The sequence below is a fragment of the Carassius gibelio genome, chromosome B5 (assembly GCF_023724105.1).
Source record: "Carassius gibelio isolate Cgi1373 ecotype wild population from Czech Republic chromosome B5, carGib1.2-hapl.c, whole genome shotgun sequence".
NCBI lineage: Eukaryota > Metazoa > Chordata > Actinopteri > Cypriniformes > Cyprinidae > Carassius > Carassius gibelio.
In genome coordinates this window covers 1587754-1601645 of record NC_068400.1, presented here as the reverse complement: position 1 = coordinate 1601645, position 13892 = coordinate 1587754, and the positions used below count along the sequence as shown (strand labels likewise).

General features: G+C 48.0%; 1 long non-coding RNA gene across 2 annotated transcripts in view; it reads right to left on the bottom strand.

The window, feature by feature from the left end:
* Positions 1–13461, bottom strand: part of LOC127958090 (uncharacterized) — a 90127-nt gene extending 76666 nt beyond the window's left edge. The window contains exons 1-3 of one of the 2 annotated variants that reach the window (XR_008153961.1): positions 13059–13461; positions 5183–5208; positions 926–1533 (exon numbers count right to left, since the gene is read on the bottom strand). This is a non-coding gene — a long non-coding RNA (uncharacterized LOC127958090). Of the gene's footprint in view, positions 1–925; positions 1534–5182; positions 6506–13058 lie in introns of those variants that run through there. The other variant, XR_008153960.1, reaches the window with a different exon arrangement.
* Between the last annotated feature and the right edge of the window lie 431 nt (positions 13462–13892).

Genomic DNA, 13892 nt, shown 5'->3' with positions numbered 1-13892 from the left:
CTTCCATTGAAAAAGATCAAATGAATAACTTTGGATAGAAGTGTCATAGAAACATGAGGGTGGGCTCGTTTGACTCGGGCAGCAAACGGCCAATCATGTATCACCTTCAAGACAACCTAGCCACGCCCTAGCAACCATTAAGAGCTACCTAGCAACCCAAAGTATAGTGAGATATCTTAACATCTAAAAGACATAGAAGCATGGGGGTTGGTTTATATTAGCAAGCAACCATTGGAGTATCATCATTGGCAGCTGCCAGGCCACACCCTAGCAACCAAACACAGTACCCTAGCAACCATTTTTCAATACCAATATCTCTGCATCAGAACCTCGTAGAGGCATGGGGGTTGGTTTATATTGGCGAGCAGCCTTTGGAGTATCACCATTGGCAGCTGCCAAGCCACTCCATAGCAACCAAACGGAGTACCCTAGCAACCGTTTTGCACGACCTATATCTCTGCATCAGAACATCGTAGAGACATGGCGGTTGGATTTTTTGACTCATGCTAGCAAACTGTACTTCCAACATGCTAGTCATGCTAGCAGTGATTAGCTACATGCTAATAGTGATTAGCTAAGTGCTCAAATGGGCTAAGAACTCTATAATAACTACATAGTGACCATCTGTGACAACTACCAACCACCTAGTAACATCATAGCAACCACCCAGGAGACCATAGCAACTGCCTAGCAACCAGCCAAAACACCCTAGCAACCGCCTAGCAACACCTTAGCAACCACCCCAAGTACCGTAGCAACTGCCTAGCAACCACCCAGGTTACCATAGCAACCGCCCTAGCAACCACCCCGGGTACCCTAGCAACCGCATAGCAACACCCTAGCAACCGCCCCGATTACCCTAGCAACCACCCTGGGTACCTTAGCAACGGCCCTAGCAACCATCATGGGGACCCTAGCAACCGACCTAGCAACCACCCCGGGTACCCTAGCAACCGCATAGCAACACCCTAGCAACCGCCCCGATTACCCTAGCAACCACCCTGAGTACCCTAGCAACGGCCCTAGCAACCATCATGGGGACCCTAGCAACCGCCCTAGCAACCACCCCGGGTACCCTAGCAACCACATAGCAACACCCTAGCAACCAGCCAAAACACCCTAGCAACCACCCTGGGTAACCTAGCAACGGCCCTAGCAACCATCATGGGGACCCTAGCAACCGCCCTAGCAACCACCCCGGGTACCCTAGCAACCACATAGCAACCACCCCGATTACCCTAGCAACCACCCTGAGTACCCTAGCAACGGCCCTAGCAACCATCATGGGGACCCTAGCAACCTCCCTACCAACCACCCCGGGTACCCTAGCAACCACATAGCAACACCCTAGCAACCACCCTGATTACCCTAGCAACCACCCTGGGTACCCTAGCAACGGCCCTAGTAACCATCATAGGGACCCTAGCAACCACCCTAGCAACCACCCCGGGTACCCTAGCAACCACACCTTAGCAACAGAGGGGCGAGTTTTGCCACTGCAAGCACCACTCACATTTTCTTCAGGAAATGTACCTTCTAGTTAGTGGTGCTTGCCGGAGGCAAGGCATCACTATTATTATCTCACATACTTATTATTAGTGGTGCTTGCCGGAGGCAAAGCATCACTATTATTATCTCACATACTTATTATTATTCTTACTTCTTCCGTACGATTTTCGGCGCGTAACTAGTCCCGCAGTTTTCGTCACAGACCAACGAAACAGGCGTCAAATCGTGCGCCCTAATCGGGAATGGTGTGCTATGACTTTTATAAGCGATCGGGTGTACGATGTTCGCACACCGGGCGAAAAAACGGGCGAAAAATCCCATAGACAATGCATTGCGGCCAATTTTGACGGATCGTAGCTCCGAGAGAGAATTTCGCAGAAACACGTAAATCACCACATTTGGAGAGGCTATCAGGCTGTGTGAGAACATACCCCGCAATGGGGTATAAGTTGTACCCCTGGGGCGCAAGAGACCCCCAAATTTGCCCCTAATACAAAGTATAGGGAGGGCTACTATGGGAAATTACATAGGGATTTTGCATTGAACATAACTCTGGATTATAGTGTCATAGAGACAAGGGGGTGGGCTCATTTGAATCAGGCAACCAATCAGTCTCTCAGGATCACTGTGAATCTATCAAGCCACGCCCTAGCAACCATATAGAGCGCCATAGCAACAAGCCCCATTCACTTCCATTGAAAAAGATCAAATGAATAACTTTGGATAGAAGTGTCACAGAAACATGAGGGTGGGCTCGTTTGACTCGGGCAGCAAACGGCCAATCATGTATCTCCTTCAAGACAACCTAGCCACGCCCTAGCAACCATTAAGAGCTACCTAGCAACCCAAAGTATACAGAGATATCTTAACATCTGAAAGACATAGAAGCATGGGGGTTGGTTTATATTAGCAAGCTGCCATTGGAGTATCATCATTGGCAGCTGCCAGGCCACTCCCTAGCAACCAAACACAGTACCCTAGCAACCATTTTGCAAGATCTATATCTCTGCATCAGAACATCGTAGAGGCATGGGGGTTGGTTTATATTGGCGAGCAACCTTTGGAGTATCACCATTGGCAGCTGCCAAGCCACTCCATAGCAACCAAATGGAGTACCCTAGCAACCGTTTTGCACGACCTATATCTCGGCATCAGAACATCGTACTGACATGGCGGTTGGATTTTTTGACTCATGCTAGCACACTGGACTTCCAACATGCTAGTCATGCTAGCAGTGATTAGCTACATGCTAATAGTGATTAGCTAAGTGCTCAAATGGGCTAAGAACTCTATAATAACTACATAGTGACCATCTGTGACAACTACCAACCACCAAGTAACATCATAACAACCACCCTGGTTACCATAGCAGCTGCCTAGCAACCACCCCGGGTACCCTAGCAACCACATAGCAACACCCTAGCAACCGCCCCAATTACCCTAGCAATCACCCTGGGTACCTTAGCAACGGCCCTAGCAACCATCATGGGGACCCTAGCAACCGCCCTAGCAACCACCCCGGGTACCCTAGCAACCACATAGCAACACCCTAGCAACCCCCCCGATTACCCTAGCAACCACCCTGGGTACTCTAGCAACGGCCCTAGCAACCATCATGGGGACCCTAGCAACCGCCCTAGCAACCACCCCGGGTACCCTAGCAACCACACCTTAGCAACAGAGGGGCGAGTTTTGCCACTGCAAGCACCACTCACATTTTCTTCAGGAAATGTACATTCTAGTTAGTGGTGCTTGCCGGAGGCAAGGCAACACTATTACTATCTCACATACTTATTATTATTCTTTTTCTTCTTATAGATTCCGTACAAATTTCGGCGCGTAACTAGTCCCGCAGTTTTCGTCACAGACCAACGAAACAGGCGTCAAATCGTGCGGCCTAATCGGGAATGGTGTGCTATGACTTTTATAAGCGATCGGGCGTACGATGTTCGTACACCGGGCGAAATATCGGCCGAAAAATCGCATAGACAACGCATTACGTCCAACTTTGACGGATCGTAGCTCCGAGAGAGAATTTCGCAGAAACATGTGAATCACCACATTTGGAGAGGCTATGAGGCTTTGCAAGAACATACCCTGCATTGGGGTATAAGTTGTACCCCTGGGGGGCTAGAGCCCCCCAAATTTGCCCCATACTAAGTCAATGGTGAGGGATCGCCCATGAAACAATGTGTTTTTCCTACTGTGGGAAATTACATAGGGATTTTACATTGAACATAACTATGGATCACATAGTCATAGAGACAAGGGGGTGGGCTCATTTGAATCAGGCAACCAATCAGTCTCTCAGGATCACTGTGAATCTATCAAGCCACGCCCTAGCAACCATATAGAGCGCCATAGCAACAAGCCCCATAGACTTCCATTGAAAAAGATCAAATGAATAACTTTGGATAGAAGTGTCATAGAAACATGAGGGTGGGCTCGTTTGACTCGGGCAGCAAACGGCCAATCATGTATCTCCTTCAAGACAACCTAGCCACGCCCTAGCAACCATTAAGAGCTACCTAGCAACCAAAATCCAAAGATAGATATCTTAACATCTGAAAGACATAGAAGCATGGGGGTTGGTTTATATTGTCAAGCAGACTTTGAAGTATCATCATTGGCAGCTGAAAGGCCACTCCCTAGCAACCAACCAGAGTACCCTAGCAACCATTTTTCAAGATCTATATCTCCGCATCAGTACATCGTAGAGGCATGGGGGTTGGTTTATGTTGGCAAGCAGCCTTTGGAGTATCACCATTGGCAGCTGCCAGGCCACTCCATAGCAACCAAACGGAGTACCCTAGCAACCGTTTTGCACGACCTATATCTCTGCATCAGAACATCGTACAGACATGGCGGTTGGATTTTTTGACTCATGCTAGCACACTGGACATCCAACATGCTAGTCATGCTAGCAGTGATTAGCTACATGCTAATAGTGATTAGCTAAGTGCTCAAATGGGCTAAGAACTCTATAATAACTACATAGTGACCATCTGTGACAACTACCAACCACCTAGTAACATCATAGCAACCACCCAGGAGACCATAGCAACTGCCTAGCAACCAGCCAAAACACCCTAGCAACCGCCTAGCAACACCTTAGCAACCACCCCAAGTACCGTAGCAACTGCCTAGCAACCACCCAGGTTACCATAGCAACCGCCCTAGCAACCACCCCGGGTACCCTAGCAACCACATAGCAACACCCTAGCAACCGCCCCAATTACCCTAGCAACCACCCTGGGTACCTTAGCAACGGCCCTAGCAACCATCATGGGGACCCTAGCAACCGCCCTAGCAACCACCCCGGGTACCCTAGCAACCGCATAGCAACACCCTAGCAACCGCCCCGATTACCCTAGCAACCACCCTGAGTACCCTAGCAACGGCCCTAGCAACCATCATGGGGACCCTAGCAACCGCCCTAGCAACCACCCCGGGTACCCTAGCAACCGCATAGCAAGACCCTAGCAACCATTCAGATTACCCTAGCAACCACCCTGGGTACCTTAGCAACCATCATGGGGACCCTAGCAACCGCCCTAGCAACCACCCAGGGTACCTTAGCAACCACCGTAGCAACCTCATTGCAACAACCTAGCAACAGGGCGCCGAGTTTTGCCACTGCAAGCACCACTCACATTTTCTTCAGGAAATGTACCTTCTAGTGTTACTATTACTATTCGCCTTGACAAAACTTTGGCACGCTACTCCTCCCGCATTTTTTGTCACAGACCCATGAATGAGGCGTCAAATCGTGCGGGATATTGAGGAGAGGTGTGCTATGACTTTTCTAAGCAATCGGACTTACGATAATCGTACAGCGGGCGAAGAAAATGTGTGAAAATATCCCATTGACTTAACATTGGAAAAACTATCTGACATCATATCTTTGGATCAGAAAGTCATAGAGGCTTGGGAGAGGGCTCTTTTGACTCGGCCTATCAAGCAGTCCATAAGTAGTGACATAACAACTTCATATCCATGCCCTAGCAACCAATTTTAGCCACCTAGCAACTGTTTAACTACATTTAAAAGCTGTATCTCAGCAAAAATAACTATATAGAAACACTGGCTTGGGCTTTTTGCATTCAGGCTGGTAAATAATCTTTAAATATCACCCCATAAACTATATAGTCACACCATAGCAACCATATAGAGCACCCTAGCAACCATTTAGCAATATAAATCCTTCTATCTCTGCTTCAAAACATCACACAGGCATCATGGGTGGCTACAGGGCGCAGAGTTTTGCCACTGCAAGCACCACTCACATTTTCTTCAGGAAATGTACCTTCTAGTGTTACTATTACTATTCGCCTTTACAAAATTTTGGCACGCTACTCCTCCCGCATTTTTTGTCACAGACCCATGAATGAGGTGTCAAATCGTGCGGGATATTGAGGAGAGGTGTGCTATGACTTTTCTAACCAATCGGACTTACGATAATCGTACAGCGGGCGAAGAAAATGTGTGAAAATATCCCATTGACTTAACATTGGAAAAACTATCTGACATCATATCTTTGGATCAGAAAGTCATAGAGGCTTGGGAGAGGGCTCTTTTGACTCGGCCTATCAAGCAGTCCATAAGTAGTGACATAACAACTTCATATCCATGCCCTAGCAACCAATTTTAGCCCCCTAGCAACTGTTTAACTACATTTAAAAGCTGTATCTCAGCAAAAATAACTATATAGAAACACTGGCTTGGGCTTTTTGCATTCAGGCTGGTAAATAATCTTTAAATATCACCCCATAAACTATATAGTCAGACCATAGCAACCATATAGAGCACCCTAGCAACCATGTAGCAATATAAATCCTTATATCTCTGCTTCAAAACATCACACAGGCATCATGGGTGGCTACAGGGCGCAGAGTTTTGCCACTGCAAGCACCACTCACATTTTCTTCAGGAAATGTACCTTCTAGTTAGTGGTGCTTGCCGGAGGCAAAGCACTACTACTATTATCTCACATACTTATTATTAGTGGTGCTTGCCGGAGGCAAGGCACTACTATTATTATCTCACATACTTATTATTCTTCTTCTTCTAGATCCGTACAAATTTCGGCGCGTAACTAGTCCCGCAGTTTTTGTCACAGACCAACGAAACAGGCGTCAAATCGTGCGGCCTAATCGGGAATGGTGTGCTATGACTTTTATAAGCGATCGGGCGTACGATGTTCGTACACCGGGCGAAAAAACGGGCGAAAAATCCCATAGACAATGCATTGGGGCCAACTTTGACGGATCGTAGCTCCGAGAGAGAATTTCGCAGAAACACGTGAATCACCACATCTGGAGAGGCTATCAGCCTGTGCCAGAACATACCCCGCATTGGGGTATAAGTTGTACCCCTGGGGCGCAACAGCCCCCAAAATTTGCCCCTAATACAAAGTATAGGGAGGGCTACTATGGGAAAGTACATAGGGATTTTGCATTGAACATAACTCTGGATTACAGTGTCATAGAGACAAGGGGGTGGGCTCATATTAATCAGGCAACCAATCAGTCTCTCAGGATCACTATGAAGTTATCAAGCCACGCCCTAGCAACCATATAGAGCGCCATAGCAACAAGCCCCATAGACTTCCATTGAAAAAGATAAAATGAATAACTTTGGATAGAAGTGTCATAGAAACATGAGGGTGGGCTCGTTTGACTCGGGCAGCAAACGGCCAATCATGTATCTCCTTCAAGACAACCTAGCCACGCCCTAGCAACCATTAAGAGCTACCTAGCAACCAAAATCCAAAGATAGATATCTTAAAATCTGAAAGACATAGAAGCATGGGGGTTGGTTTATATTAGCAAGCAACCATTGGAGTATCATCATTGGCAGCTGCCAGGCCACTCCCTAGCAACCAAACACAGTACCCTAGCAACCGTTTTGCAAGATCTATATCTCTGCATCAGAACATTGTACAGACATGGGGGTTGGTTTATATTGGCGAACAGCCTTTGGAGTATAACCATTGGCAGCTGCCAAGCCACTCCATAGCAACCAAATGGAGTACCCTAGCAACCGTTTTGCACGACCTATATCTCTGCATCAGAACATCGTACAGACATGGCGGTTCGATTTTTTGACTCATGCTAGCACACTGGACTTCCAACATGCTAGTCATGCTAGCAGTGATTAGCTACATGCTAATAGTGATTAGCTAAGTGCTCAAATGGGCTAAGAACTCTATAATAACTACATAGTGACCATCTGTGACAACTACCAACCACCTAGTAACATCATAGCAACCATCCAGGAGACCATAGCAACTGCCTAGCAACCAGTCAAAACACCCTAGCAACCGCCTAGCAACACCTTAGCAACCACCCCAAGTACCATAGGAACTGCCTAGCAACCACCCAGGTTACCATAGCAACCGCCCTAGCAACCACCCCGGGTACCCTAGCAACCACATAGCAACACCCTAGCAACCACCCCGATTACCCTAGCAACCACCCTGAGTACCCTAGCAACGGCCCTAGCAACCATCATGGGGACCCTAGCAACCGCCCTAGCAACCACCCCGGGTACCCTAGCAACCACATAGCAACACCCTAGCAACCGCCCCAATTACCCTAGCAACCATCCTGGGTACCTTAGCAACGGCCGTAGCAACCATCATGGGGACCCTAGCAACCGCCCTAGCAACCACCCCGAGTACCCTAGCAACCACATAGCAACACCCTAGCAACCACCCCGATTACCCTAGCAACCACCCTGGGTACCCTAGCAACGGCCCTAGCAACCATCATAGGGACCCTAGCAACCACCCTAGCAACCACCCCGGGTACCCTAGCAACCACACCTTAGCAACAGAGGGGCGAGTTTTGCCACTGCAAGCACCACTCACATTTTCTTCAGGAAATGTACTTTCTAGTTCTTATTATTATTCTTCCGTACAAATTTCGGCGCGTAACTAGTCCCGCAGTTTTCGTCACAGACCAACGAAACAGGCGTCAAATCGTGCGGCCTAATCGGGAATGGTGTGCTATGACTTTTATAAGCGATCGGGCGTACGATGTTCGTACACCGGGCGAAATATCGGCCGAAAAATCGCATAGACAACGCATTACGGCCAACTTTGACGGATCGTAGCTCCGAGAGAGAATTTCGCAGAAACATGTGAATCACCACATTTGGAGAGGCTATCAGGCTGTGCGAGAGGACACCTCTCAGAGGGGTACAAGTTGTACCCCTGGGGTGCTAGAGACCCCCAAAGTTGCCCCATTGACATAGTATGGTGAGGGATCGCCCATGAAACACTGTGCTTTTCCTACTATGGGAAATTACATAGGGATTTTGTATTGAACATAACTCAGGATCACAGTGTCATAGAGACAAGGGGGTGGGCTCATTTGAATCAGGCAACCAATCAGCCTCTCAGGATCACTGTGAATCTATCAAGCCACGCCCTAGCAACCATATAGAGCGCCATAGCAACAAGCCCCATAGACTTCCATTGAAAAAGATCAAATGAATAACTTTGCATAGAAGCGTCATAGAAACATGAGGGTGGGCTCGTTTGACTCGGGCAGCAAACGGCCAATCATGTATCTCCTTCAAGACAACCTAGCCACGCCCTAGCAACCATTAAGAGCTACCTAGCAACCCACAGTATAGAGAGATATCTTAACATCTGAAAGACATAGAAGCATGGGGGTTGGTTTATATTGTCAAGCAGACTTTGAAGTATCATCATTGGCAGCTGCCAGGCCACTCCCTAGCAACCAAACACAGTACCCTAGCAACCGTTTTGCAAGATCTATATCTCCGCATCAGAACATCGTAGAGGCATGGGGGTTGGTTTATATTGGCGAGCAGCCTTTGGAGTATCACCATTGGCAGCTGCCAAGCCACTCCATAGCAACCAAATGGAGTACCCTAGCAACCGTTTTGCACGACCTATATCTCTGCATCAGAACATCGTACAGACATGGCGGTTGGATTTTTTGACTCATGCTAGCACACTGGACTTCCAACATGCTAGTCATGCTAGCAGTGATTAGCTACATGCTAATAGTGATTAGCTAAGTGCTCAAATGGGCTAAGAACTCTATAATAACTACATAGTGACCATCTGTGACAACTACCAACCACCTAGTAACATCATAGCAACCACCCAGGTTACCATAGCAACCACCCTAGCAACCACCCCGGGTACCCTAGCAACCACATAGCAACACCCTAGCAACCGCCCCAATTACCCTAGCAACCGCCCTGGGTACCTTAGCAACGGCCCTAGCAACCATCATGGGGACCCTAGCAACCGCCCTAGCAACCACCCCGGGTACCCTAGCAACCACATAGCAACACCCTAGCAACCGCCCCAATTACCCTAGCAACCACCCTGGGTACCTTAGCAACGGCCCTAGTAACCACCATGGGGACCCTAGCAACCGCCCTAGCAACCACCCCGGGTACCCTAGCAACCGCATAGCAACACCCTAGCAACCACCCCGATAACCCTAGCAACCACCCTGAGTACCTTAGCAACGGCCCTAGCAACCATCATGGGGACCCTAGCAACCGCCCTAGCAACCATCTTGATTACCCTAGCAACCACCATGGGTACCCTAGCAACGGCCCTAGCAACCATCATGGGGACCCTAGCAACCACCCCGGGTACCCTAGCAACCACACCTTAGCAACAGAGGGTCGAGTTTTGCCACTGCAAGCACCACTCACATTTTCTTCAGGAAATGTACCTTCTAGTGTTACTATTACTATTCACCTTTATAAAACTTCGGCACGCTACTCCTCCAGCACTTTTTGTCGCAGACCCATGAATGAGGTGTCAAATCGTGCGGCTTATTGAGGAGAGGTGTGCTATGACTTTTCTAAGCATTTGGACTTACGATAATCGTACAGCGGGCGAAGAAAATGTGTGAAAATATCCCATTGACTTAACATTGGAAAAACTATCTGACATCATATCTTTGGATCAGAAAGTCATAGAGGCTTGGCAGAGGGCTGTTTTGACTCGGCCTATCAAGCATTTCATAAGTAGTGACATAAAAACTTCATAGCCACGCCCTAGCAACCCCTTATGGCACCCTAGCAACTGTTAAACAACATATAAAAGCTATTTGTCAGCAAAATAACTATATAGAAACACTGGCTATGGCTTTTTGGATTCAGGCTGGCAAATAGTCTTTAAATATCACCCAATAAACTATATAGCCAAACCATAGCAACCATATAGAGCACCCTAGCAACCATATATCAATATAAAGAACTTATATCACAGCTCCACAACAACACACAGGCATCATGGGTGGCTACAGGGCGCCGAGTTTTGCCACTGCAAGCACCACTCACATTTTCTTCAGGAAATGTACCTTCTAGTTAGTGGTGCTTGCCGGAGGCAAAGCACTACTACTATTATCTCACATACTTATTATTATTCTGCTTCTTCTTATAGATCCGTACAAATTTCGGCGCGTAACTAGTCCCGCAGTTTTCGTCACAGACCAACAAAACAGGCGTCAAATCGTGCGGCCTATACGGGAATGGTGTGCTATGACTTTTATAAGCGATCGGGCGTACGATGTTCGTCCGGCGGGCGATAATTCGGGCGATAAATCCCATAGACAATGCATTGCGGCCAACTTTGACGGATTGTAGCTCCGAGTGAGAATTTCGCAGAAACATGTGAATCACCACATTTGGAGAGGCTATGAGGCTGTGCAAGATCATACCCCGCAATGGGGTATAAGTTGTACCCCTGGGGCGCAAGAGCCCCCCAAAGTTGCCCCATTCTATGTCAATGGTGAGGGATCGCCCATGAAACAATGTGTTTTTCCTACAATGGGAAATTACATAGGGATATTGTATTGAACATAACTCTGCATCACATAGTCATAGAGACAAGGGGGTGGGCTCATTTGAATCAGGCAACCAATCAGACTCTCAGGATCATTATGAAGCTATCAAGCCACGCCCTAGCAACCATATAGAGCACCATAGCAACAAGCCCCATAGACTTCCATTGAAAAAGATCAAATGAATAACTTTGGATAGAAGTGTCATAGAAACATGAGGGTGGGCTCGTTTGACTCGGGCAGCAAACGGCCAATCATGTATCTCCTTCAAGACAACCTAGCCACGCCCTAGCAACCATTAAGAGCTACCTAGCAACCCACAGTATAGAGAGATATCTTAACATCTGAAAGACATAGAAGCATGGGGGTTGGTTTATATTAGCAAGCAACCATTGGAGTATCATCATTGGCAGCTGCCAGGCCACTCCCTAGCAACCAAACACAGTACCCTAGCAACCGTTTTGCAAGATCTATATCTCTGCATCAGAACATCGTAGAGGCATGGGGGTTGGTTTAAATTGGCGAGCAGCCTTTGGAGTATCACCATTGGCAGCTGCCAAGCCACTCCATAGCAACCAAACACAGTACCCTAGCAACCGTTTTGCATGACCTATATCTCTGCATCAGAACATCGTACAGACATGGCGGTTGGATTTTTTGACTCATGCTAGCACACTGGACTTCCAACATGCTAGTCATGCTAGCAGTGATTAGCTACATGCTAATAGTGATTAGCTAAGTGCTCAAATGGGCTAAGAACTCTATAATAACTACATAGTGACCATCTGTGACAACTACCAACCACCTAGTAACATCATAGCAACCACCCAGGAGACCATAGCAACTGCCTAGCAACCAGCCAAAACACCCTAGCAACCGCCTAGCAACACCTTAGCAACCACCCCAAGTACCGTAGCAACTGCCTAGCAACCACCCAGGTTACCATAGCAACCGCCCTAGCAACCACCCCGGGTACCCTAGCAACCACATAGCAACACCCTAGCAACCGCCCCAATTACCCTAGCAACCACTCTGGGTACCTTAGCAACGGCCCTAGCAACCATCATGGGGACCCTAGCAACCGCCCTAGCAACCACCCCGGGTACCCTAGCAACCACATAGCAATACCCTAGCAACCGCCCCGATTACCCTAGCAACCACCCTGGGTACCCTAGCAACGGCCCTAGCAACCATCATGGGGACCCTAGCAACCGCCCTAGCAACCACCCCGGGTACCCTAGCAACCGCAGAGCAACACCCTAGCAACCGCCCCGATTACCCTAGCAACCACCCTGGGTACCTTAGCAACGGCCCTAGCAACCATCATGGGGACCCTAGCAACCGCCCTAGCAACCACCCCGGGTACCCTAGCAACCGCATAGCAACACCCTAGCAACCACCCCGGATACCCTAGCAACCACCCTGAGTACCTTAGCAACGGCCCTAGCAACCATCATGGGGACCCTAGCAACCACCCCGGGTACCCTAGCAACCACATAGCAACACCCTAGCAACCACCCCGATTACCCTAGCAACCATGCTGGGTACCCTAGCAACGGCCCTAGCAACCATCATAGGGACCCTAGTAACCACCCCGGGTACCCTAGCAACCACACCTTAGCAACAGAGGGGCGAGTTTTGCCACTGCAAGCACCACTCACATTTTCTTCAGGAAATGTACCTTCTAGTGTTACTATTACTATTCACCTTGACAAAACTTTGGCACGCTACTCCTCCCGCATTTTTTGTCACAGACCCATGAATGAGGTGTCAAATCGTGCGGGATATTGAGGAGAGGTGTGCTATGACTTTTCTAAGCAATCGGACTTACGATAATCGTACAGCGGGCGAAGAAAATGTGTGAAAATATCCCATTGACTTAACATTGGAAAAACTATCTGACATCATATCTTTGGATCAGAAAGTCATAGAGGCTTGGCAGAGGGCTCTTTTGACTCGGCCTATCAAGCAGTCCATAAGTAGTGACATAACAACTTCATATCCATGCCCTAGCAACCAATTTTAGCCCCCTAGCAACTGTTTAACTACATTTAAAAGCTGTATCTCAGCAAAAATAACTATATAGAAACACTGGCTTGGGCTTTTTGCATTCAAGCAGGTAAATAATCTTTAAATATCACCCCATAAACTATATAGTCACACCATAGCAACCATATAGAGCACCCTAGCAACCATGTAGCAATATAAATCCTTCTATCTCTGCTTCAAAACATCACACAGGCATCATGGGTGGCTACAGGGCGCAGAGTTTTGCCACTGCAAGCACCACTCACATTTTCTTCAGGAAATGTACCTTCTAGTTAGTGGTGCTTGCCGGAGGCAAGGCATCACTATTATTATCTCACATACTTATTATTATTATATCTTATTCTTATTCTTCCGCCAAAACTTCGGCGCGTAACTAGTCCCGCAGTTTTCGTCACAGACCCGCAAAAGAGGCGTCAAATCGTGCGGCCTAGTCGGGAATGGTGTGCTATGACTTTTATAAGCGATCGGGCGTACGATGTTCGTACACCGGGC